Source organism: Halictus rubicundus, chromosome 11 (genome assembly GCF_050948215.1).
Source record: "Halictus rubicundus isolate RS-2024b chromosome 11, iyHalRubi1_principal, whole genome shotgun sequence".
Lineage (NCBI taxonomy): Eukaryota > Metazoa > Arthropoda > Insecta > Hymenoptera > Halictidae > Halictus > Halictus rubicundus.
Genome location: NC_135159.1, coordinates 12192333 through 12215039, shown reverse-complemented (window position 1 = coordinate 12215039; position 22707 = coordinate 12192333). Strand labels below are relative to the sequence as shown.

The 22707-nt window shown below is 41.9% G+C and overlaps 1 protein-coding gene across 1 annotated transcript in view; it reads right to left on the bottom strand.

The window, feature by feature from the left end:
- The window catches only part of LOC143359058 (uncharacterized), a 116707-nt gene that overhangs the window by 84311 nt on the left and 9689 nt on the right, over window positions 1-22707 (bottom strand). The window contains exon 2 of the mRNA XM_076796714.1: window positions 1698-3250. The gene's annotated coding sequence lies outside the window, so the exon portion shown is untranslated. The remainder of the gene's footprint in view (window positions 1-1697; window positions 3251-22707) is intronic.

Genomic DNA, 22707 nt, shown 5'->3' with positions numbered 1-22707 from the left:
CTCTTGCCATTCGACACGACGGGGAATTTTTTGTGAATAACGTAATAGCGGTGGTGAAGCTCGACCAGCAAAAAGCTGCTAGCGACAATAATAGTTATTCTTTAAAAAAATATTCATTGCATATATTTTGTCGATTACAACATATTTACTAGAGCGCAGAATGATCAAGGCCCCTGGTACCACTTTGTTGTTGTTATTTACATAGTGGTTAAACAAATTGATAATTTAGAAAGCTTAGCTGATTCTCCATGAAAAACTGCACAGAAAATGTAGAATAAATTTTTTTCATACAAATTTTCGTTTTCGAGCAAATCGACTCCAAAATATTCGGTAACACGGGACCACTATCGGCATCTCTATTGGCTCTGCTTCTCCGCTGAGATTAACATCGATTTACTCCGAAACTGTACGCGATACGACGAAAACATGTAGGACATTTTCGACGTAGTTTTGTCCACAGAATCCGATAAGCGTTTCAAAAATATCGTAGCATTTCTCTAACTGCCACAAAATGTCCGAAAAGAGAGCTGAAAGGGATCGACAAGCAAGAAATTCGCTAGCGAGGGCGACCAGGTAGTTCGAACGAATTCTGGACAGGTTACTGAGCGTTCCAAGGTCAAATAGTGTTTTCTGAAAGTGATCTTGAGGTTTCTACGGAAGTTGGATTTTCGATTTTCGTCCGAAGTGAAAGTGAACGGGGCCGAATGTCGAGCAGCGATCGCGAAAGAATTTCGTGCGATGATTTCCGGCGGCGGAAGATCGACGCTGCCGATAATGGCGGCGCGAGAAGGTGTCGGCCACCTTTCACTCGCGAGCGTGCGACTGGGCCGCTTTTCGTCCACCGCAGGTGCTAATTACCGCGCGAGAACGAAGATCCGCGCGGCCAGATATCCACGGGTAAAAGTTTCCTCTTTCCGGATCGCGGATCGAACGAAACGCCTATCGGCGGCCGCTTCCGCGTGCTATGTCGTAACCGGTGACCTTGAGACTACCAAATGGCCAGTGGACTTCCGGGCCAGCGTGTCCTTGAAGTTATTATTTACGAAACAAGAACAGCGACTTTTAATCGAATAGAATCTAATTTTCGCGGGAATTGTTTGGGTGATAGGTTTCGGGGAAATGGTCGACACTTATCCGTAACATGAACGTAGTTCATGTCTTTTTGTATTTGACCCAGACTGGGTCTACTTCGACCCACAGTACGAAAAGCATCATTTAAATGTCCAGTTGCTACCCGGAAGCAAAGCCTAACACGTGCAAAAGAGGGTATTTAGTTCGACGATCGAAGAGACTGTTTAGAGATTATGGTGATGATAATTGTCGGCCAGTAATATAGATAGTGCCTGGTGTGAATTGAACGAGTCGAGTGGTTCATAGTGCAGATAACGTTCCAGGTGTTCGAGTAGTGTACTTGACGATGTATTGTTCCGATCTGATTGTAAGTGGGCTAAATGGGTCAACCACTCGAGTCTCTAATTATTGGATGAAGTTGTACGTATAGAAAAGAATATTTTATATTTTCAATGTAAAAATTGCTAACAAAGAACTACCTTCAACACTGAAGAATCGCGAACAATCAATCAGAGTCGTTTTTGAATTTTTGTCGCCAACGCGACGAGGCAAAAATGAATTCACGTGATCGGGACCACGCCCCCGGATCGTGGCCACGCCCATTACAAAAATTGAAAACCACGTACCTCGTGTATGTAGAGCAGGGAATCCCGCTTAGCGCCGAGCAGATGAGCCTCGAAGAAGCAGAAGTACTCTAACCGGTCGGTCGTCTAGAATTATTAAGCGTTCGGCACTTCCGTTCCTCGCGATCCTCTTCTCTCTCCTCTCTTCTCTCTCTCTCTCTCTCTTCAGCAAGTGCACAATGCACACTCGTTCAACAATGCTCCTTACGCGTGCGTGGTATGCAAATGTTAATTGCTCCCCTCGTACTCGTATCGTTCGTCGGCCGATCCCCGGCGTGTTACGTTATGCTCGTTATACATAAATTATCGTTAATATTAATTATTATAAATATATCTGTGTCTGCAGGTACTTCGCTGTCCTGGTTCGTAGAGTCGATTCGAAGAGGCTGTGTTTCTTGTGGATGATTGGATCTCCTCGGATGGGCGGGTTCGAAAAAAGAAAAGTGGGCGGGGCGTTGGTAAGGGGCGGGGCTAAGGGGGCGGGGTTTACAGTTGTCAACAAGATGATTCCTGATCGAATCTCTGTCCACGGACAAAGATATCCCCTTTGTGTGTCGAGATGCTTTTCGATTGATGTTTAATCCTGAATGAAACGCTCGTCTCGCTCGCGTACAGATAACTGCCCGCGCGCATATATAGAGAGAGACAGACTGCGTGGCTGGTTCGTCGAGCATATAATAAACTCTGTGTGTATGCGTGTCTCTCGTTGATAGATATCTCATAAACGCTCTCTGCTCTGAGTATATATATATATAATATTTCTATATAATATATATATATATAGATTTTTATATATATTTATATAACGGTTGTTTATTATTAATAATAATAATAATATTTTTGTGTTATTACTTTATCGTTTAGCTTATTATTTTTTTTTTTTGTTTGTTTGTTTGTTTGTATAGTTACGTTTCTTTCGGAGGAGTCTAGGCACTATTGCGCTGCGAAAAAAGAGGTTTAAGTTTGAAGGTACTTGTTCGTACGAGGTATATGTTCTCAAGGTAGAAGTTTTGAAACGTTCGAACGTTTGCAGAGCGTTCTCTTCGTCTCTCCCGGCGAACGCCAAAAAGGGGAAAAGGGACTTGTGTGTTTTCTTCCTCAGGGTTCCGTTTTTTCGTCGGTCTATCCTCGTCGCTCTCAGCCGGACGAGGACCGTCGTTCACCTTCTTCGTGGTGAGAGTTGTGCCGCGCGTGTCTCTGTCGATCCCCCCTTCAGTTGCTCGCCTTCTCTCTCTCCGTTCGGTCTCTTCTTCTCTTCTTTCTTCTCTTCTTCTTTCTTCGCTTCTTCCTCTTCTTCGTCTTGTTGCTTTCCTTCGTCTCCCTCTTCCTCTTCCTCTTCTTCTTCTTCTTCTTCTTCCGGCTTCGCCTCTTCGTTTTCTTCTGAATGGTGAGCCTTTCACTTGACGATCGATGGCAAGGCCCTCTCCGCCACGGTGGGGTCTCTCACGGAAGGTCAGAAGTCGTTATCACCTACTCGAGCTACCCCGCTTGCCAACCGCATCGCCCTCCGCGCTGCTGCCGCCCGCCTCCCCTCGACGATCTACCAACACCACCATCTGGAAACAGAGAAGTCGATCGTCAGTTTCAAATGCTGCATTTCGAGCTATCCTTACTCGCGAATTATTCTTTGGTTGCCAGCAGACTAAGGATTCTAAGTACTTTTCACAATAATGAGTAGCATCATCAGTAACTTCATGAATTCTATCGTGCGTAGCTTTATAACTTGATTTAGAAGTAGCTTCGTCAGTAACGTCATGAGTAGCTTTACGAATTCGTTCGTGAGTAGCTTAGTAAGTTCTCTCATGAGTAGCTTCACGAATTCCTTCATGAGTAGCATCACGAAATTCTTCATGAATTCCGTCCTGAGTAGGTTCATGAATTCCTTCGCGAGTAGCTCCATGAATTCAATCATGAGTAGCTCCATGAATTCCATCATGAGTAGCTCCATGAATTCCATCATGAGTAGCTCCATGAATTCAATCATGAGTAGCTCCATGAATTCAATCATGAGTAGCTTCATGAATTCCATCATGAGTAACTTAAAGAATTCCCTCGTGAGTAGCTTCATAAATAGTTTCATGAATAGCTTCATGAGTACTTTTATGAGTACCTTCATATATATATAATAAGTTCATAAGCAGCTTCGTGAGTGGCTCCATGAATTCCATCATGAGTAGCTCCATGAATTCCATCATGAGTAGCTTCATGAATTCCTTCATGAGCAACTTTGTGAATTCCTTCATGAATTTTCCCATGAGTAGTTCTGTGAATTCCTTCATGAGTAGATTCATGAATTAGTTCGTGAGTAGTTTCATGAGTTGGTTCACGAGTAGCTTCATGAATTACGTCACGAGTAGCTTCATGAATTCCATCATGAGTAGCTCCATGAATTCCATCATGAGTAGCTCCATGAATTCCATCATGAGTAGCTTCATGAATTCCTTCATGAGCAACTTTGTGAATTCCTTCATGAATTTTCCCATGAGTAGTTCTGTGAATTCCTTCGTGAGTAGATTCATGAATTAGTTCGTGAGTAGTTTCATGAGTTGGTTCACGAGTAGATTCATGAATTACGTCACGAGTGGCTTCATGAATTCCCTCATGAGTAGCTTCATGAGTGGCTTCGTGAGTTCCTTCAAGAATAGCTTCGTGAATTCCTTCATGAGTAACTTTGTGAATTCCTCAACAAATTTTCCCATGAGTAGCGTCACGAATTCCCTCATGAGTAGCTTATATATGTTTCATGAATTGATTCACGAGTAGCTTCATGAATTCCATCATGAGTAGCTTCGCGAATTCCATCGCGAGTGACATCGTGAATTCCTCCACGAGTAAGTTCATAAAAGAAACAATCGGGTGTCAACGAACGAAACCTGTATTTGCGCGCCATCTAATGAAATTAATTAAGACCGTCACCGGAACGGTGAAAATTGCAAATGGCGGTCGCAGACGGCGTCGCGAGCGTGTCCGAAGCGAATTTCCGCCATTTTCGCGATCCGGCGGGGAATAAAACGGAGGCGGAGACGTAATATCTTTCGAAATGGAATGGCCGTGTTTGCCGGTGGATCGCGACGAATGCGAATGCATTTCTCTCAGCAGCGCACAGCCAGAAAATTCATTTCCACGAATACGCTTCGCCCGTCCGCGAACTGGCACGCCGTCTGAGACTCTCAGACGATCATCGCGCACGTGAAAACGCGTGACGAACCCGCGGAATTTATAAGCGACAACTGTTGCGACCAGTTTAAATTACCGAATTTCCCGCCCTTGCTCGTGAAACTGTTGACAACCTCGAATCTGCAATGTCTTGCAAGTACCACGCATTCCAAAAGTTCACACGCAGTATAATAATCTGGCGGAAATTCATATTGCTCAATTTAAATTGAACGAATACAATTAAATTATAAATGAATGCATAAAGGACAATAATTTCTCCACAATAATTTCTCTTATTTAATTTCTCCATTTACATTGACTCTATACAATTATACAAACAAGTTTAATGTAAAAGTGACTGTGTAATAAAGCATTAATTTATAAAAGCAAATTATAAACTAATATAAAGGAAAGATATTTTAATACATCAATTGAAATTGAATGTATAACACTAAATTATAATTATAAATTGTAAATTGATATAAAAATGACATTGATGAATTGAAAAATATTCCACCGTTTGGAGGGGCTCGAAATTTTCTCGGAATTGGAACGCAGCTAAATTGGCGAGGTGAAATTCGCGCGAAACCCTCCCACAACCCAATGCCCAAAAAACCCTCGCGCACTCGCTATACGTTACGCAACAGCATTATTCAACAGCGTCCGTTGCAGAACGCACAGAAAAACCTGTCGGGCGACTTTTACTATGCTCGCGAATAGCGTCGACATCGCGGAATATCGGTCTATAAATACCAGTGGTTGAACAAAAATATTCAGCAACAAACTCACAATAAACAAAGTCTATTCTCGCTGCGCGTCGCGCCTCCCGCTCGCCTAAACGCACTCGAACTGTATGCTGACTCATCAGTGTGCGAGTACACTGTTGTTCAAAAGTCTGCAGTCATTCTCTTAAATGCAATTATCTGAAAATAGAATTTCAACAAATTGTGTTCATTCTTTCTCAATAATTTGATATTTAATGTAAAATCACTTTCTATTATTATGTAACTAATTTATATGATATGGAATTATTTTTCATTATCTATTCATTATGTTTTATTAGAAATTATAGCGCATACAGGTATTAAAATATTAAAGAACAGTAGTGGATTAATTTTAACTTGTATTTATTTAACGTACTATATGCGTTGGAAGGATTTAAATAATTAAGTTACTAATATACAGTCTTCAATATTCCTAAGAGGATTTAATAATAAACATCGTTCAATATGTAAATATTAATTTCGGATATCACGGATGGGACAAAAATTGCAAATGTACTTTTAAAATATTAAAAATTGTGAAAATTAAAATTGTTAAATTGGAAGTGTTTTGAGCGGCACTGTATGCGGCTACAGGTATTTCAAGTAATGGGGTCCCCGTGTAAACAGTGTACCGGCTGGGCGGGAAAGACTGCAGTGCCATGAACCTTCAGTGTTTTATTTACGATTTTTAAAGACCTTCCATTAAAGTCAGCGTGGGGTTCGAGACGTCGAGACCGGCAATAAACTGGACTCATAGTGCAAACATCGAACTGCACCGAGCAAATGAGCAGCAGACCTTCTAAATCGGTCTTCGCCGTATATGGCGCCCTTTACGAGGTTCCATCAACGCGCCATGTTGGGCTCCCTTTGGAAACTTTGTAATACATTGCTTGGCTACAGGGTGGTACAAAACACTAACAAAGACTTGGCACATTACATTTTGCTAGAATAATTTTCATGTACAACAGCTTCTGCATAAAACTTGCAACACCCCGTACAATTCTTCAATTTCAAATTAACACCTAGACGGTAGCAAACATCTATGAAAAATTAGATAAATCAAATTTCTTATGTTAATTCATGTTCACTCTCGGATCTCACACATTTTGAAACATCCTGTAGATTTTCTCCTCTAGAAATAACCAGAGAATAGCTAGCATGGTTAATATATTAAATAAATCAATTTTCCTTCGTCGAATCGAATTCACCTTCACGTCTCACCAGGTTTGGAACACCCTGTATAAGCCTTCCTCTTGAAAAACGACCAGACAGTATCAGTGACGTACAGAGAAATAAATAAATCAATTTTCCTCCTATCTCCCGAATTTTGTTTTACAGACCACCAATTTTCCTTCATCGAATCGAATTCACCTTCACGTCCCACCAATTTCTGAACACCCTGTATAAGCCTTCCTCTTGAAAGGCGACCAGACAGTATTAGTGACGTACAGAGAAGTAAATAAATCAATTTTCCTACATCGAATCGAATTCACCTTCACGTCTCACCAATTTTGGAACACCCTGTATAAACCTTCCTCATGAAAAACGTCCAGACAGTATCAGTGACGTACAGAGAAGTAAATAAATCAATTTTCCTCCTATCTCCCGAATTTTGTTTTACAGACCACCAATTTTGAAACACCCTGTATAAGCCTTCCTCTCGAAAAATCCGACCAGACAGTATCAACGACGTGCATAGAAGTAGATAAATCAATTTTTCTTCTATCCGACAAATTTTGTTTTACAACCCACCAATTTTGAAACACCCTGTATAAGCCTTCCTCTTGAAAAAATCCGACCAGACAGTATCAACGACCTGCATAGAAGTAGATAAATCAATTTTTCTTCTATCCGACAAATTTTGTTTTACGGGCCACCAATTTTGAATCGCCCTGTGTCGATCCGTCGATTAAAAAATTCAGCAGGGCGCAGCAAACGTACGAAACAGGCCAGGCTAAATCAAATTTCCTCCGTTAAATAGAACTGGCGACGCGACGGTCTGCGCGGCAGAACTTGTCATACCGGTGATAAATGGCAATAATTATTGTCCGGGGGACAACACGACGACACGGTGCGCTCTCTTTCTCTCTCTCTCTCTCTCTCTCTCTCTCTCTCTCTCTCTCTCTCTCTCTCTCTCTCTCTCTCTCTGTCGAGCCAGCCCATAAATAGAAGGGTAAACACCCTATAAATCAGCGTCGGTGGCCCCGATCGAGCGGGCAAAAGGTAAACGGTGAGGGGGGGGGGCTCGGTTTTCGTGCTCGACGGCCCTGAACGCGTCAGAGGAAAAACGAGTCGGTGCGTGTGCCCGACCGGGAGGAGGGTTTCACGGTGTTTTTCATTTCACCCCTCAATCGTCGTGCGTGCGTGCGTGCGTGCGTGCGCGCGCGCGTCACACACGCAGAAAAGGAACGCTGCGCGACGCAACCCGCCACGCATGCGAACAAGCCGTGAAACGGGAGACAATGGCGGCCCTGGACCTACGTCAACGCGAAATTAAACCAGGCTGATGGAATGGGATCTGTACACCGACGCCACCGCCGCTGCTGCGCCGTTGCCATAGGGGGCCACTCTCTTTCCACACCGCGATTACATTGTGGACAGTGAAACCCGGTCGCCTTTGTGCCACAGATTATGTTCCTTCAATGAAATCTGCCGCTCAACGGACACCGGGATTGTCCTTCTGCGGATTCGTGATGTGTCGGATCGATGGAGTTTCCTTCGGGTCCCCCATGCTGGTGTATATGTTTGTTAAAAACAAAATTTCGTGGTACTGTTTCGAAGCTGTATTTATGTATTTTGGAACGCCCTGTATAATCCCAGTTTGCTTTTGCTGGTTGAAATGACCGTTGAAAAGAAAATATTTTCTATTCTTCTGTGCTCACTTATTTTGGAATAGCCTGTATATATGCTTTAGAATTGATTTTGTTTATCGGAACCCATGTTTGCTCAGAAGGAACATTTTCACGCTATCCTGAAGCTGTGTTCATGTATTTTGATATGTACAGTGATTTCTTTATATATGTCGCCAAGGCCTCGAGGATAAACGTCGCGGAATTATCCCCACTACCGCGGGGTATACCCCGTGATGAATTCCGAAGCTCGAGAGGCCCCAGACGCTGAGTAGTCTAAGGTCGCGTGGGTTAAATAATAGTACCGTGATTTCTCTGTATGTCGCCAAGTCCTCGAGGACAAACGTCGCGAAATTATCCCCACTACCGCGGGGTATACTCTCCGTGACGAGTTCCGAAATCTCGAGAGGCCCCAGACGCTGAGTAGTCTGTCGCGTGGATTAAATAATAGTACCGTGATTTCTCTGTATATGTCGCCAAGGCCTCCACGATAAATGTCGCAGAATAATTTCCACTACCGCGGGGTATACTGCGTATTTGATACTGCAGTTCCTAACAGGAGAAACATTCGCGTATACTGCGGCTTGGACCACAGCTTTTGAAACGACCTGTAGAACAGCGAGCACGAGATGAACCTCTCGGGCCAGAGTCTAAATTGCTAAAATCGTGGCTCGACGGTAGAACAATGGGCGAAATGATGGGCACGCGGGTAGCTAAGATTCGAGTTTCAAGCCACGGTATCGATCCTATCGGGGGTCGTTCGATCCCGTCGACCGGCCTGGGGTTTTAATAAAGCTGCTAGTAATTTATTCGCACCGCGGTGGGTGAATTACCACCGGCGATATTCGGCTGTGCCGCCTCTCTATAGGGACATTCGTTCTCGCGAGCCCCGCGATCTTCCACGGCGATCTTCCGCAATAATTTCAGAAGCCCGGTTATCCGGACTCGCCCCGTCCCGTAGATTCTACGAGATTCGATCTAAATGCAAGCGGGGGGAGGGGGGAGGCATGGTGTCCCTTGAGATGTAGGAAGATAGCGTGAGAAAATGTACGGGAGAAAATTTTTCCACCCTTCTTTTGCATGCCCCTACCGTTCCTCGCGCGTATATATCTGCGAAACTGATCTGAGCCTGTGGAATTTACCGGAATTCATGGTCTATCACCTTGGGCTTCATGGGGATTCAACAAAGTAGCTATGAGGCTCGCATAACTTGCTAAAGGATTTTTTTTTAGGGGGGAGGGGGTGCGAGATATGCCATTTTAGTAATATATTATTCGTTAAAATTGCTAGTGAATGGTGAAGTTTTTAACAGTCTGAATGCGGGAATGGATATAGTTGTGGAGACGTTAATGGCGGCCATATTGGAAACCTAGAATGCTGACCTAACCTAGAAACTCTTAAGTCAAACCTAGGAAATTTAATGAATCATTGTATGTTCAATCTTGTTAAGCTCATAAATGTAATCCATTTAGTTATTCTTCATTGGATTTATTTAATAATGAGTACTGAAATTTCGAAGTGGAAAGACTCAAACGCGGCCATATTGGCATCCCCTATGCTAGCTTAGAAACTTTTAATCAAACTGTAACTGACTGATTCAATGACTAACATAAATGCAACCTGTTTAGCTATATTATAATTAAATGCAGGTTTCAAAATTAAATTAATTACTAACTTTTAAGCCAAGAAAAAGGTTTCTATTTGCCCAAGTGGCAGCCATATTGGAACCCCAGACAACCACCTACTTCCATTCTTCCTAGATAGAAATCAGTGTCCTCACTTCCGATTTGTTAACAAACAATGGATTTGGAGTAAACATAGTTGCGTTAGTGATCGAGCGATAATTAATTCTGGCCGATCGCCGGCCATTGTTCAATGTGAATGCAGCGACCCCGTAGGGAGGGAAAGCGAGAGGGCTCCTCGAGCGAAGATAGAGAGAGAAAGATGGCGGAAGGATGAGGGCCGCCAGGTATCGTAATACAATACTATTAGTTGAACTTGAGCTACTTATGAATGACCTTGTCTGGTTCAGGCACACGAACGGTTGCGTCGGCGGTGTCCTTTGTCGTCGGTGTGCGTGACTGTGCGTCCTGTGTGTTGTGTGTTGTGTGTTGTGGCTGTCGAGCTCATTGTTTTTTGTTTCATGCGGCCGTGTATCAGTACACCGAGCCGGGTATCGCAACACCAAAGCCTGTTTCGTCTGGTTCGAAACGTTGTCACTGTTGCAAAATAGAGGTGTTGCGTTTCGCTCGCCTTGCATGACGCTTACTGGCCACTCTACGGTACCATAATCTCCTACCAGCTCACCCTTTTTACTCATTCAAAAGAACGATTTTAGATGTCACGAATATTCCCTTCAGACGCGTCCTCCACATATCATTTTCTCTAAATTTCTTCACCCCATCCTTTAAATCTTGTTACCAAAATTCAATAACAATACTTTTTTGTTTTCAAATTTCTTTTTTTTTTTTTTGAAACTATTACTATCATATTCTAGGCATTTTTCCGATTAAGAGGATACCCAACATGACCTTACTCGGAGCGTATTTGTTTATTTAGTCCACGATACAGTAGAATTTTTACTATCCGAGCAGACGGTTCGGATAAGAGAGGTTCTATTAAATCGTAGATTACACAAGTATGAATAGACCCAACTGTATCGTGTTTGGACTCATTTTAATCGGAATACTGTCAGGAATATGTCGGTAAAAGTTGCATAAATAAATAATTGAGAATAGAAAAGTTCTGCCGCTGTATTTCAAATGAATTTTCTTTTTAATTGGACTTTCCTTATAGTTTCTTTAAGCCAGTTAGACCTATCGTGCCAATTATGAGAATGGCTAATAATTTTCGACGATATATCTTCACTGGTAATTAACGAACGTATTTCTACAGAACAATTTTTTCATAAAAACACCGTTTTCCGGTTGGCGAACGAAAACGAACAGAACTAGAAAGTTTATCGGAGATTTTCTGGAGCAAGTAAACAGGTTCGCTTTCGTGCGACCAGCCATGGTCAAGGCTGAGCGCTATTACGCTCCCGTTCACTGCCCGCAAATTACTATCTTTTTCCGTTTTTTCCCTTCCCCCTCCTTTTTTTTCTTCTTGTTCTTTTTTTTTCGTTCACAGAAATCCTCTTTCGCGACCGTGTCATTGGCATCGCGGACCTTTTACGTCCCCGTAATCGTGCACGCTCTCATTGTCCTCGTCAAAACGACGTTTCGTGAAAGCTCGGCAAACGGGAAAACGCAGAAAAAATAAAAGCAAGGAGAAAAAGCGTTCAGTGGCCGGACAAGATGTATTCACTGCAACTAGCATTTCTTTCCCAGTAACAATCTCTTTTCTGACCGATTTTTCAACAATTTTAATTTCACTTTAGCTTTGTTTATTTCAATCGTTATTTTTTTAATTATTTCATTACCCGATACTATTTTCGAACGCTTCGTTTCTGTTGGAATGAATTTTGATCAATCCACATTGCATTGTTGCTTTGTAAAAAGTATTCTAAAATATTGTTTTTTAATCAAAGAAATTGCAATTGTGCTTTTACGTAAAATATTGTACAAGTATCAAATTAGGACTTCTGTGTGTGCGATGTTGAATCGAAGTAATTATATTTTAAAAAATATTCTGATGCTCGAGAGTAATTTTTTTGGAAATTTTTTCACAGTAAAAAATTGTAAAATACATACTTCACAGTATCTGCAAGGTATTTTCAAGCCACAAATTAGGATTCTTGATGTTAAAAATATTACGACGTATAATGATTAAGATAAAACAGTAATTCGTTGTATTTTATTAATTAAGAATTAATTACACGGATAAATTTTTTAACACCCGACCGCAAGCTATTGAAACGAAACATCAGGCTCGTTTGAGAACAAATTAGGATCATAATTACCAGCCAGCGGATATGTTCACGGAAATTCAATTATGCAGATGGATCTCGTTACTTACATTAATGGCTCAGCCAGATATTTTTCATGTTTTTGTTTTGTTACGTTTCACTAATCACCAGCGCGGTGAGGCTTGAAAAATTTCCATTTTACCTCGATTCTGTGGAAACTGTTCGGCGATGGAGCTTCTAACGGGTGTCCAAAAAGTCACCTAACAGCACCCCCTATTAACGAAGTCTGTTTTAAGGTCAGTTTGCTTATTTTCCCTAGTAAAGTAAAAAGGCAGTTTAAATCGTTTTATTGTGGATATTCAATATTTCTAATATTGCAATTTCACATTTTAAAATCATTTTCAATCTCTTTTTTAATAGGAAAATAAATTCTCGAATATCTTGTTCGCGTCAGAGGACTTGCCCAAGGTCTGATAGAAATTGTGCAAATTTTTGCCTAGTCATAAACCGATGCAAAAGCTGGATCACCAAGAAGAAACGTGTTCACGATCCATAGATCGAAAGTCACTCGACTGCGTGGCGAGTTCGCAGCCGCGTAAATATTTATCGAGACACGAGGGGTCACTCGGCGGAAGTGGTAACATCGGTGTTGGTATAGGTCAGTTTATTTTCGAACGGAATACATTATCGATCGTGGCCCGTTAATCGTATGTGTACGCGGCGCGGGCAGGAACACAGCCGGGCCTGCACTCGCGCAGTTCATGCCTTTTTCCCTTTCTCAGCAGAAGTTGCTTGACACGGAGCAAGAAATGTGCAGGAACTTTTTTATTTATGAATAATTGTGCTGGTAACATTTGCAGCAGGTCGAACAGATATCTCGTTGGAAATTGTTGAGGAAACATGCGATGGTTAAGAATTATTTTTAGCCACAGTAGTTAACATACGAAAACCAAAGTTTGTGGAATTGTTTGACAATCTTCGAAGAGTATTTGTGAATTTTTGTATACAAAAATATTGACAATGTTGGAAGTTACAACAACTGTAACAGAGCGCATTATGCTCAACATCGTGTGACACAGATAAGAATTTTTTTAAGCTTAACTAATGATCGCACAAAAATTAAACTCCGTGAGGTTATTTATCAATCTTGAAGCACTGTACACGAATTTTTCTATGTAAAAATATGAACGCAGTCGAAAGTTATGACGGTTTTACCAGAGCCCCTCGCAGAGGATTGCAAAATAATGTCGATATTCGACAATTTTTTTTAAACAAAACTAATCAAGATATCAACAATTCCGACCTAGGGTTTATTTATCAGTGTTCGGAGAGCATGCAGGTATTTTTTCATATCAAAAACACGGACACGTGAAGCAGTGAAACGTGTCCACAGTTCCTAGCGCACGGCAGCCGGGAATGTGCATCGCTGGCTGTAAGGACAAGCGACGGGGACAATAGCTGAGGATGCATTTTTGTCCGACGTGTGCACCGTGAATCCCTAATAGGCTATGGGAGTGGTCTCGTTCGACATATCGCCGTAAACGCGCGCCACGTTCACGCTTTCTCCGGACTCGCCTCGAGAACACCTGTTACCATAAGTACCAATCCGAGTTATCAATCAACGTGTCCGAAAGACGATCTACCTGTCAGTCCGTCAAAAATTCGATAACTCGAAACCGGTCAATTTCCATTCAGACACCAACCCAGAAATGCCAATCATGTCCCTAGTTCAGAATTTTCCAACATCAAATATTCTGTAAAATACTAACCACTTATATTAATATACTTATCTCGACACCAGCTACGATTTTGTAAAATTAAATATATGTGGTGTCGTTCAAAAAACGTCGGTGACCTTCAAATGACCTTGGAAGTAAAGTCGAGGAAAAATTTTGATTGGCTCATTGGACATTATAATTTTTGTTCTTGGATAGTCTATCATAGATTTAATACCTATGAACTGTTAACTTGATTACTACTGTTAATTTGAGTTTGCAAAATGGCCCATGTTTTTTGAGTCACCCTGTGTAAAGTCGTTAGAAAGGCAGTGGTGCGATTCTACTGAATCTGCTCGACTAATGCGTAGACGTTCCAGTTCCGGAAGGGCTTCCATCTGCCAGGGAAAAGTTCTAAATCCTGTCGACTGTGTTGTCTGTCTGTGCATGTGTGGGTTATTCCACTTGTTAGTCAAACAAACTGAACCTCGAGGAACTCAGCATTTCGATAAAGTCATTTGCTGCGAATTAATTTAACACAAATGATAATACATCGCTACAAACTAAAATCAATTCTGATCATTGGTGTCTGCGTACAAGTGTCTTATTCTACTTTGGAGTTTTTCCTATGTACATTTTGTCTGTACACGAGTGGCTTATTCTACTTGAAAGGTCTATCGAACAAGTTTTAAATAATGGGACATTTAGCAACTGATTAGAAATGTTTCATGGAATGTATATTGTTATATGTATTCTTAATGATAAATCATATAAATAAACAAAAAATTCTATGAGGGTATCTATTTTTCTATTTTTTCTTGACAATCTTTAAAGAGTATAAATATATAAAGAACCACTGTCTATTAATAATGTTCAAAGGGTTCGTTGTTTATTTAGAACCCGATAGAACCCTTAGCGCAATAAATAAAGAGCTAGACTATAATAATATTCCATATTTTAAAGAATTCATAACTTAGTTTTTGAGTCTTACCGAAATTGCTATAACTTTTGATAGAATCGTTATTTCTGCTTTAAAAAAATTGCTGTTCATTCTCTGAACATTACTAAATAACTCAGCGGAGTTCCAATCTGATATGTCAATTATTTTTGTTTATACAAATTCTTAACTATCCCATCATTTTCTAACTATTTCCAATAAGGTGCTCTATCAAAGATTCTGTAACTTCAGACAGCGTCAGTATTTTTTCATTAGAAAATTCATGTACGTGTTACAAAGATTGATAAACAATCCCACAAAGTTTAAATTTCCTACGCTCGCTAGTCTCGTTAAAAAAAATTCCTAACCGTGACCTGATTTTTCAGCAATCTTCTATAAGGACTTCCAGCAGAACAGCCATAATTTCGGTCAGTGCTATCGGATCTCCATACAGAAATTCCAGTTCGTTCCTCAAAGGTGTACAAACAAACCCACAGAGTTGCAATTTTCTGCGTCCCCCGGTTCCGTGCAGAAAAATTATCGCCCCGATCGGGTCATTCGTCGACATTCAAAGCAGGCTCTGGAATCGGAAAGAGAAATTGCCGGTGGCACGCGTTGGCCATTGAAAGAAAAAAAATTGCAAGTTCGCGGCGAACACAGGTGGAGAAGGAGGGGCACAGGTGCAAGGATCAATATTGGCATTAGTCTGGGCTAGATGTTTCCCGGCTCCGCGAGTCACGAGTGTAAAGGTTAGCCGGGCTTATCTCACGCGAATGCCGCGTTAATAATTCGCGCTGCCCGCGTTGTTTAACTGGAACAGCCGAGTCGATTTTCGGATTCCTGACTCACCGAATCGCGGTAATTTAACGATCAGGCTTGGCGATAGTCCGCCCATATACGGTTATTATACTCCACTCTGGATCGACGGGCTGGAAACGTTCCCGAGAATTTCCATCACTCTAGAGCTGGAGACCGTGCAACTATGACAAAACAGTGATCATATTGTCAGCGAGAATTAATTGCACCACGTTTCGATTCCAGATTAAAAATTTTATTCGAGAACAATTCAGTGTGAGAATGTAAAATTTCAAATTTCATCATGTTTCGATTCCGGATCAAGGATTTTGTTTGAGAACCACTGGGAGTAAAATATGTGGGAGCTTGAAAATTTAATTTGAGAACCACTGAATTTGAGGTGTGAGATTGTAAAACTTCAAATTTAATTGGATCAAGATTGGATTAAAAATCGAGAACTTTCATTGAGAACCACTGGTCTAGGTAACAGGGCGTGAAGTTTAAAGATCAAAGATTTCCGTGCGATGAAAATTTGATGAAACTATGTCTACGAACTGTAAGGTTACTGAAAATGAAATTTTGTGGAGCCCCAGGTTGAGAACCACTGTCACTGTCAGAGTCAGACGTTCCAAGGAACTCTCGGTATGGTGGGAGCAATGTTTTCAGCTCGGTCAGTAGTGTCAAGGGAAAGCGCCCATAATGCAATCCCGGGATGCACTATCTCTTGCAAAAACATCCTCTCGACATCGGGACTGGTAGCGATGTACTCGAGCAACTCGCGAATCAAAACAGTACCAACTTCCCACTAACCTGACCGATCAACGATCGTTCATCGACTGTTCACTCAACTTGCAAACCAAAATACAATTAAGTTACAACTACTCAATTACACTCCAATCGTCTCTCAATAGTTATACTATCGACAAGCCAATCAATCGATCCAAAGTTTATTACATAGAGCACGTCGAACTGTATGACAAATTATCAATGAAGTTGTCAATAGTCTAATGCAAGTAGTTGATGCTAAGTAATTCATTAAAAAAAAAAAACTTTTATGAAAAAGAAGACAATGCAAAAGTGCTACAAAATTAAAATGCACCCATCACTTTCGTCAATATTCGACAGACGTTCAAAAATTTCCGATTTCAATGAAATTCGTGGAGTTCGATCTTGTGCGTCGACTCGCGAGTCGCTCGAACCCACCACTAGTCTCTGTTACGCCGCGGACTCGGTCACTCGCACTGCTCGGAGTGTGTCGGCCTGTGTGCACTCGTCGTTCGGCCTCGTGTTGCATGCACACCGACGGACAGACGGACGGGCGTACGTACGGCCGCACGAGCCGTCGCGAAGTAGCAGAGGAGTGTAGTCGTGGTCGTCGTCGTTGCGGCTGTATATGTGGGCTAAAAATGATACGCTGGCTGAGGTGACGTCATGCGAAGTTAGGCCGTCTGCCGACGACTGCACTGGCTGCAGCTTCGCAGTTGTTATGGCGATGCACGCGCCGCGAATCTTCCTCTTGCTGGTTCTTCGACACCGAGGACGACGGGTCGTGCTTGTCGTTTCGTGGACAAGTGGTCCAGGACCGTGCAAGACTGTTCAGAACCGTCTCCGACTACGACTACGTCTGGCTGTCTATGATCGTCCAGATCCACTGCGATCTCGCTGTCAGCGTCGCTGTCAAGGACGAATTCTTTAGCGTTCGCTCACCAACTGCTTTTTTGCACGTGCACTCTCGTCCCCGTTGACCTCGCAGACGCATCTGACCCGCTTCGTCCTGTCGCCGACGTTTTTCCTACAAGCGACGAGCTAATCTCGCCCCCCGCTGCTCCGGAACTAGACCCTAGCGCACCGCGATTGCTATGGTCTAGGTCCAGGAATATAGTCTACGGCTGCGTGTGCGGCCGAGCGTTCTGAGACCGGAGAACTCTGGTCCAGTGCTAAAGCTGCGCCTCTTCAGCTTTGTTTTAGGGATTTCGTGGGGTTGGAGAGGCCCGGGTGTATTGGTTCGTAGCTAGATACGCTCCCGGTACCGCGGAAATTGATAGCTCTAAGTTAGTGGCAGGCGTACGGTTCATTTTTACACCGGGTATACGGATTTTATTACTTGCGGAACGTCTGCGACGATTACCGGCTTCAAAAGGCGAAAATGGTGGCACAAGCGTATTGGTCCGAAACCAGATAAGCTCTAGTCAGTCACATGAGCAGCATCGTTTATGCAATTTTTATACCTCTGCGATTTTTTTCTTGCTTTCGAATGTCGCAGTACACTTACAAGCGTAATGGTTCGGAAATGGACACACTGTACTGCGCCATTTCCATTTTTCATATCCGAAACGCAGTAATACCATCCCCGATGTATTGGTTCGATACCGGACAGATGTTAATTAACCTTGTACTTGAACTCTGTGGGTTAGATCGATAATTATTCTTGATTGCCACACTGTATATCTATATTTTCAGATTTGTGAACAGTTTATACAAGATTATTTCCATTTTTCATATCCGAAACGCAGTAATACTATCCCCGGTGTATTGGTTCGATACCGGACAGATGTTAATTAACCTAGTACTTGAACTCTGTGGGTTAGATCGATAATTATTCTTGATTCCCACACTGTATATCTATATTTTCAGATTTGTGAACAGTTTATACAAGATTATTTCCATTTTTCATATCCGAAACGCAGTAATACTATCCCCGGTGTATTGGTTCGATACGGGACAGATGCTAATTAACCTTGTACTTGAACTCTGTGGGTTAGATCGATAATTATTCTTGATTGCCACACTGTATATCTATATTTTCAGATTTGTGAACAGTTTATACAAGATTATTTCCATTTTTCATATCCGAAACGCAGTAATACTATCCCCGGTGTATTGGTTCGATACCGGACAGATGTTAATTAACCTAGTACTTGAACTCTGTGGGTTAGATCGATAATTATTCTTGATTCCCACACTGTATATCTATGTTTTGAGATTTGTGAACAGTTTATACAAGATTATTTCCATTTTTCATATCCGAAACGCGGTAATACCATCCCCGGTGTATTGGTTCGATACCGGAAAGATGTTAATTAACCTTGTACTTGAACTCTGTGGGTTAGATCGATAATTTTTCTTGATTGCCACACTGTATATCTATATTTTCAGATTTGTGAACAGTTTATACAAGATTATTTCCATTTTTCATATCCGAAACGCAGTAATACTATCCCTGGTGTATTGGTTCGGCGTTAGGCAAGCAAGCTAGCCTAACATCAACCATCTACACTTAAAATCCACGACTACACTGTACTTCCGCAAATGTATCTGTATGTATAGCATCCTTAAGAAACGTTATCAACCCTAATTTTACGTTTTAAACAATTTTCCCGTTGCCAAGTGCAATTCTAGCGTCCCCAACACGCGGATCCGTCGTCAATTAATTAATCTACGCGAATGTTTGGATTCTCTACGGTGGAACCACAATGGGCAAACACTTTCCACGGAACTTTCTCAACGCAATCAATGGTTCTCGCAGCGTAATATCGAATACATTTCCAGCGACGGAGTTAATGAGCCGGCGGGTGTCTGTCGATGGCAGCGAGTAATCTCCCGTTTCCCGCGAGAGCCTGGCAACGCGCAGAAATGCCCCGGAGCCCGGTGGCCATTATTATCAAACGAGTGTTAAAAATGAGCCGAGAGATGTGTTATGCAGCTGGCTGAAAGGGGTACATTATTCATTTGATCTCTCCGGCAGCCTTGACGCGGCGCGCAGTCAGCTGATGTGCCGATCAACTCTGATATTCATGGTGCCACTGGAGCAGAATTTATATTCCGCCGACAGATCCGGCGAGAAACTGTTCTGCTCGAATGGAAAACAGCGGATTACGCGATTCCCGGCGGAACATCGTTCTTCGAACAATCCTCGGCCCAATAAAATCGTAAGACTTTCGAATTTCCCCTCCCCCGAGCTTTCGGCACCTGTTATGGCACGTTCGACTCATTTCGACGTGCCGAATACGAACATGACTTTCGTTTTTGGCGGAAATTACGAGTTACAGATTTACTTGCAAAAAACTTTCTTACCGAACAAGAAAGTACTCGGCCAATTTGTAATTTCCGAAACGAAATTGTCAATTCCAGTCGATAAAAAAAACGAAATATTAATTAGCCCGGTGAAATAAAGCTACCGACGCACAGTAAAATGTTACGAGCCATTTTTTATTCAAACCACTGCAAAGACCGATTTTTATTGGCTTTTGTTTATTAAATTGGATGTTTATTGTTCTGGACGGTTAAAAATGTTTTGTGCAGTGTACATTGATGTTATCGGTAAATATCGGGTATTTGGTTCTTTTATTGTTGTTTGAGAGTTGTTTTACGTCGGCCTGAATGGGTTCGATTTTTTTAAATTGTTTGAAAATGAGGATTACTCGATCGGGATGAATATTGTTCGATTTTTGTGGGTTTCATGCCATCGTTGATGATTTTTAAAAACATCGTTAGTGGAGAGAAATTAGTGAAACTTTTTCTGGATTCGAATTGTAACTGGCTATCAAACGCTATTCGGTTAAAAATAATGCACACGAAGTTGTCAAAAAAAAAAAAAAAAAAAATAACAATCATTTCCATTTCAGGACTTCATAAAAGGATAAAACATGTCAAAAATCCAGTGGAATTAGGCAATTTTTAAAAACCTTACTAATGGAAGGATATCGTTAAAATTTTTTCTGCACACACTAGAATGTTAGAAACGTCTTATGAAAAAATTTCGAGTCAAAAGAAAATACGCGGAGCGTTAAAAAAAATGCCAAAGTTGTATTACCATTTTGAAGAACCGACAATCGAAAGGGTAAAAATTTGGAAGCTCTGAGCAAATGAAATGATTTTTAAAAACATTATCTCCGAAGGAGCATTGTTGAAACTTTTTCTGTACGTGGAGCAAGGTTGAAAGTATTTAATAAAAAATTCTCACATAAAAATAAAATAAGCGAGTACGTCAAAAAAATTCGAAAAACTGCCATGTCCCGATAAAGAGAATTGAAGAGTCTACAGGACCGAATTTTCGGATTGATAAAATGTAAAATTCGCTAATCAGACAAATTTAAGCAATCACTTAGGGACAATTCGATAAAGTCTGCGCCCTATTTGCGAACGGCGTCGTCGTCCCGATAAAAACAGGAGGGATTTTCTCGGTCAAGCGAGCGTCGTCGTTGGTAACCTCTTTAGAAGCTGTTGAGGATGATCGTCGGGGGCCTGGTAAACGTTCGCACATTCTGCATCGGTAAATAAAACTGTCCCGAGGTCTGGTTTAGCGCCAAGCCGGTAACTCGATGAAGACGTTCATGCTCGCCGAGGCGTTCGACGGGGCTTTCGAATTAGGCGAGCGTCGATTTTCGCGTGGAAACTTCGCCGGGGTATTCGCCGCTGAATTAATCAGCACACGTAAATTCTTCAACACCTCGGCCGCCGCTAATGTCATCAGTCAAATCTCATTAACGTCCCGAGGCATCGGAAACGACGCTCGCCCCCCACCCCCCGATCTCCCGGGCAATTAGGGCTGATCTACACGGACTCGTCTTAGCAATGATTTATTGCCAAATCTGGCTGACAGCGACATCGTTCTGGTAGTCGAAATGGAATAATCGATGCGAATGGATTACGACGTTTGCTCCAAGATACACAGGGACTCGCCATCCTAAATTTCTGCGATACTATTGTCTCGATTATCATTAGCGATAAAAGAAAATTTCAGAGAACAGTTGCAGTGAAAAATTCCAAAGGAGTTGGACAATTTTTAAAAATATTACCAGTGCAAGAAATCGTTGAAAATTTTTTGGCGTATAATAGAGGACTTGAAGCTACAGTACACATTTTTTTTTGGTAAAAATAAATATTGTAACGCTGGCAAAAAAATTGCCGAAGTTTCCGTTGACAGACGGAACAAGAATGTTTGCGTAACGTCGAGTCGGAACAGTCCCGAACATGAAATTACCCTGCATTGCCACAGCTGTCGAGCTTGCTCAAAACAGTGTCTCACAGTTAACTTTATCTCCGAAGGACAAAGAAAGCCGTTGTACCGTGAATTTGCAGCAAACGGTTCTCTACACACAACACCGATTCATCGCAGAGAGAGAGAGAGAGAGAGAGATATTTAGTCTGATCGATTCATGATCGTTGCACAAAGACTGCGATTGCCACCCAAACGTGAATGTAACGTGACTCTTCTCGCAACTTAATCCAAGTCAAGCCAAACTTAATTCAAGCTAACTCAAACCAGCCCAATCTTAATTCAAGCTAACTCAAACCAGCCCAAACTTAATTCAAGCTAACTCAAACCAACCCAATCTTAATTCAAGCCAACTCAAACCAGCCCATACTTAATTCAAGCTAACTCAAACCAGCCCAAACTTAGTCGAAACCAACTCAAACTCAATTCAAACTTGATTCAAACGAACCCAACCCAATCCGTACCAACTCAAATCAATCTATATATGGTCCAATCTGAACCTAAGCGACACACAGTTTGCAGAAGAAGCTGGCGAAGTAGCAAACACGGTGACGATGGGGCTAGAATCGAGTTCGAAAGGATTGAAACTGGAGTAGGCTAGCGCGAGAGAGTCTCACAGAAGCCGGGGCCGTTTGAAGGATGAATGGGAGCGATGCGTCGAGCGAAGTATGATGAAAAGTGGGAGAACGAGTCCGCTTTTAGAGACCGAGGATTGACTCTTTTTAGACTGAAAGGTTCCTGGGGGAAGCCCCGAGAATTTCAAGCTTGAATGTGAATTTTCTAGTGGTGGAAATGAAAGTACACTTTGAATCTCGCGCCGGAACATTTTCTAGGGGAATTCCAAAAGGTTCAGAGTACACGGAATAGAACGTAAGCAACAACCTAAACAACCATTCAATGTTTAGGGAGAAATGTAGCATTTAGGTTAATCGTGGGAACTTTTATAGAGGAC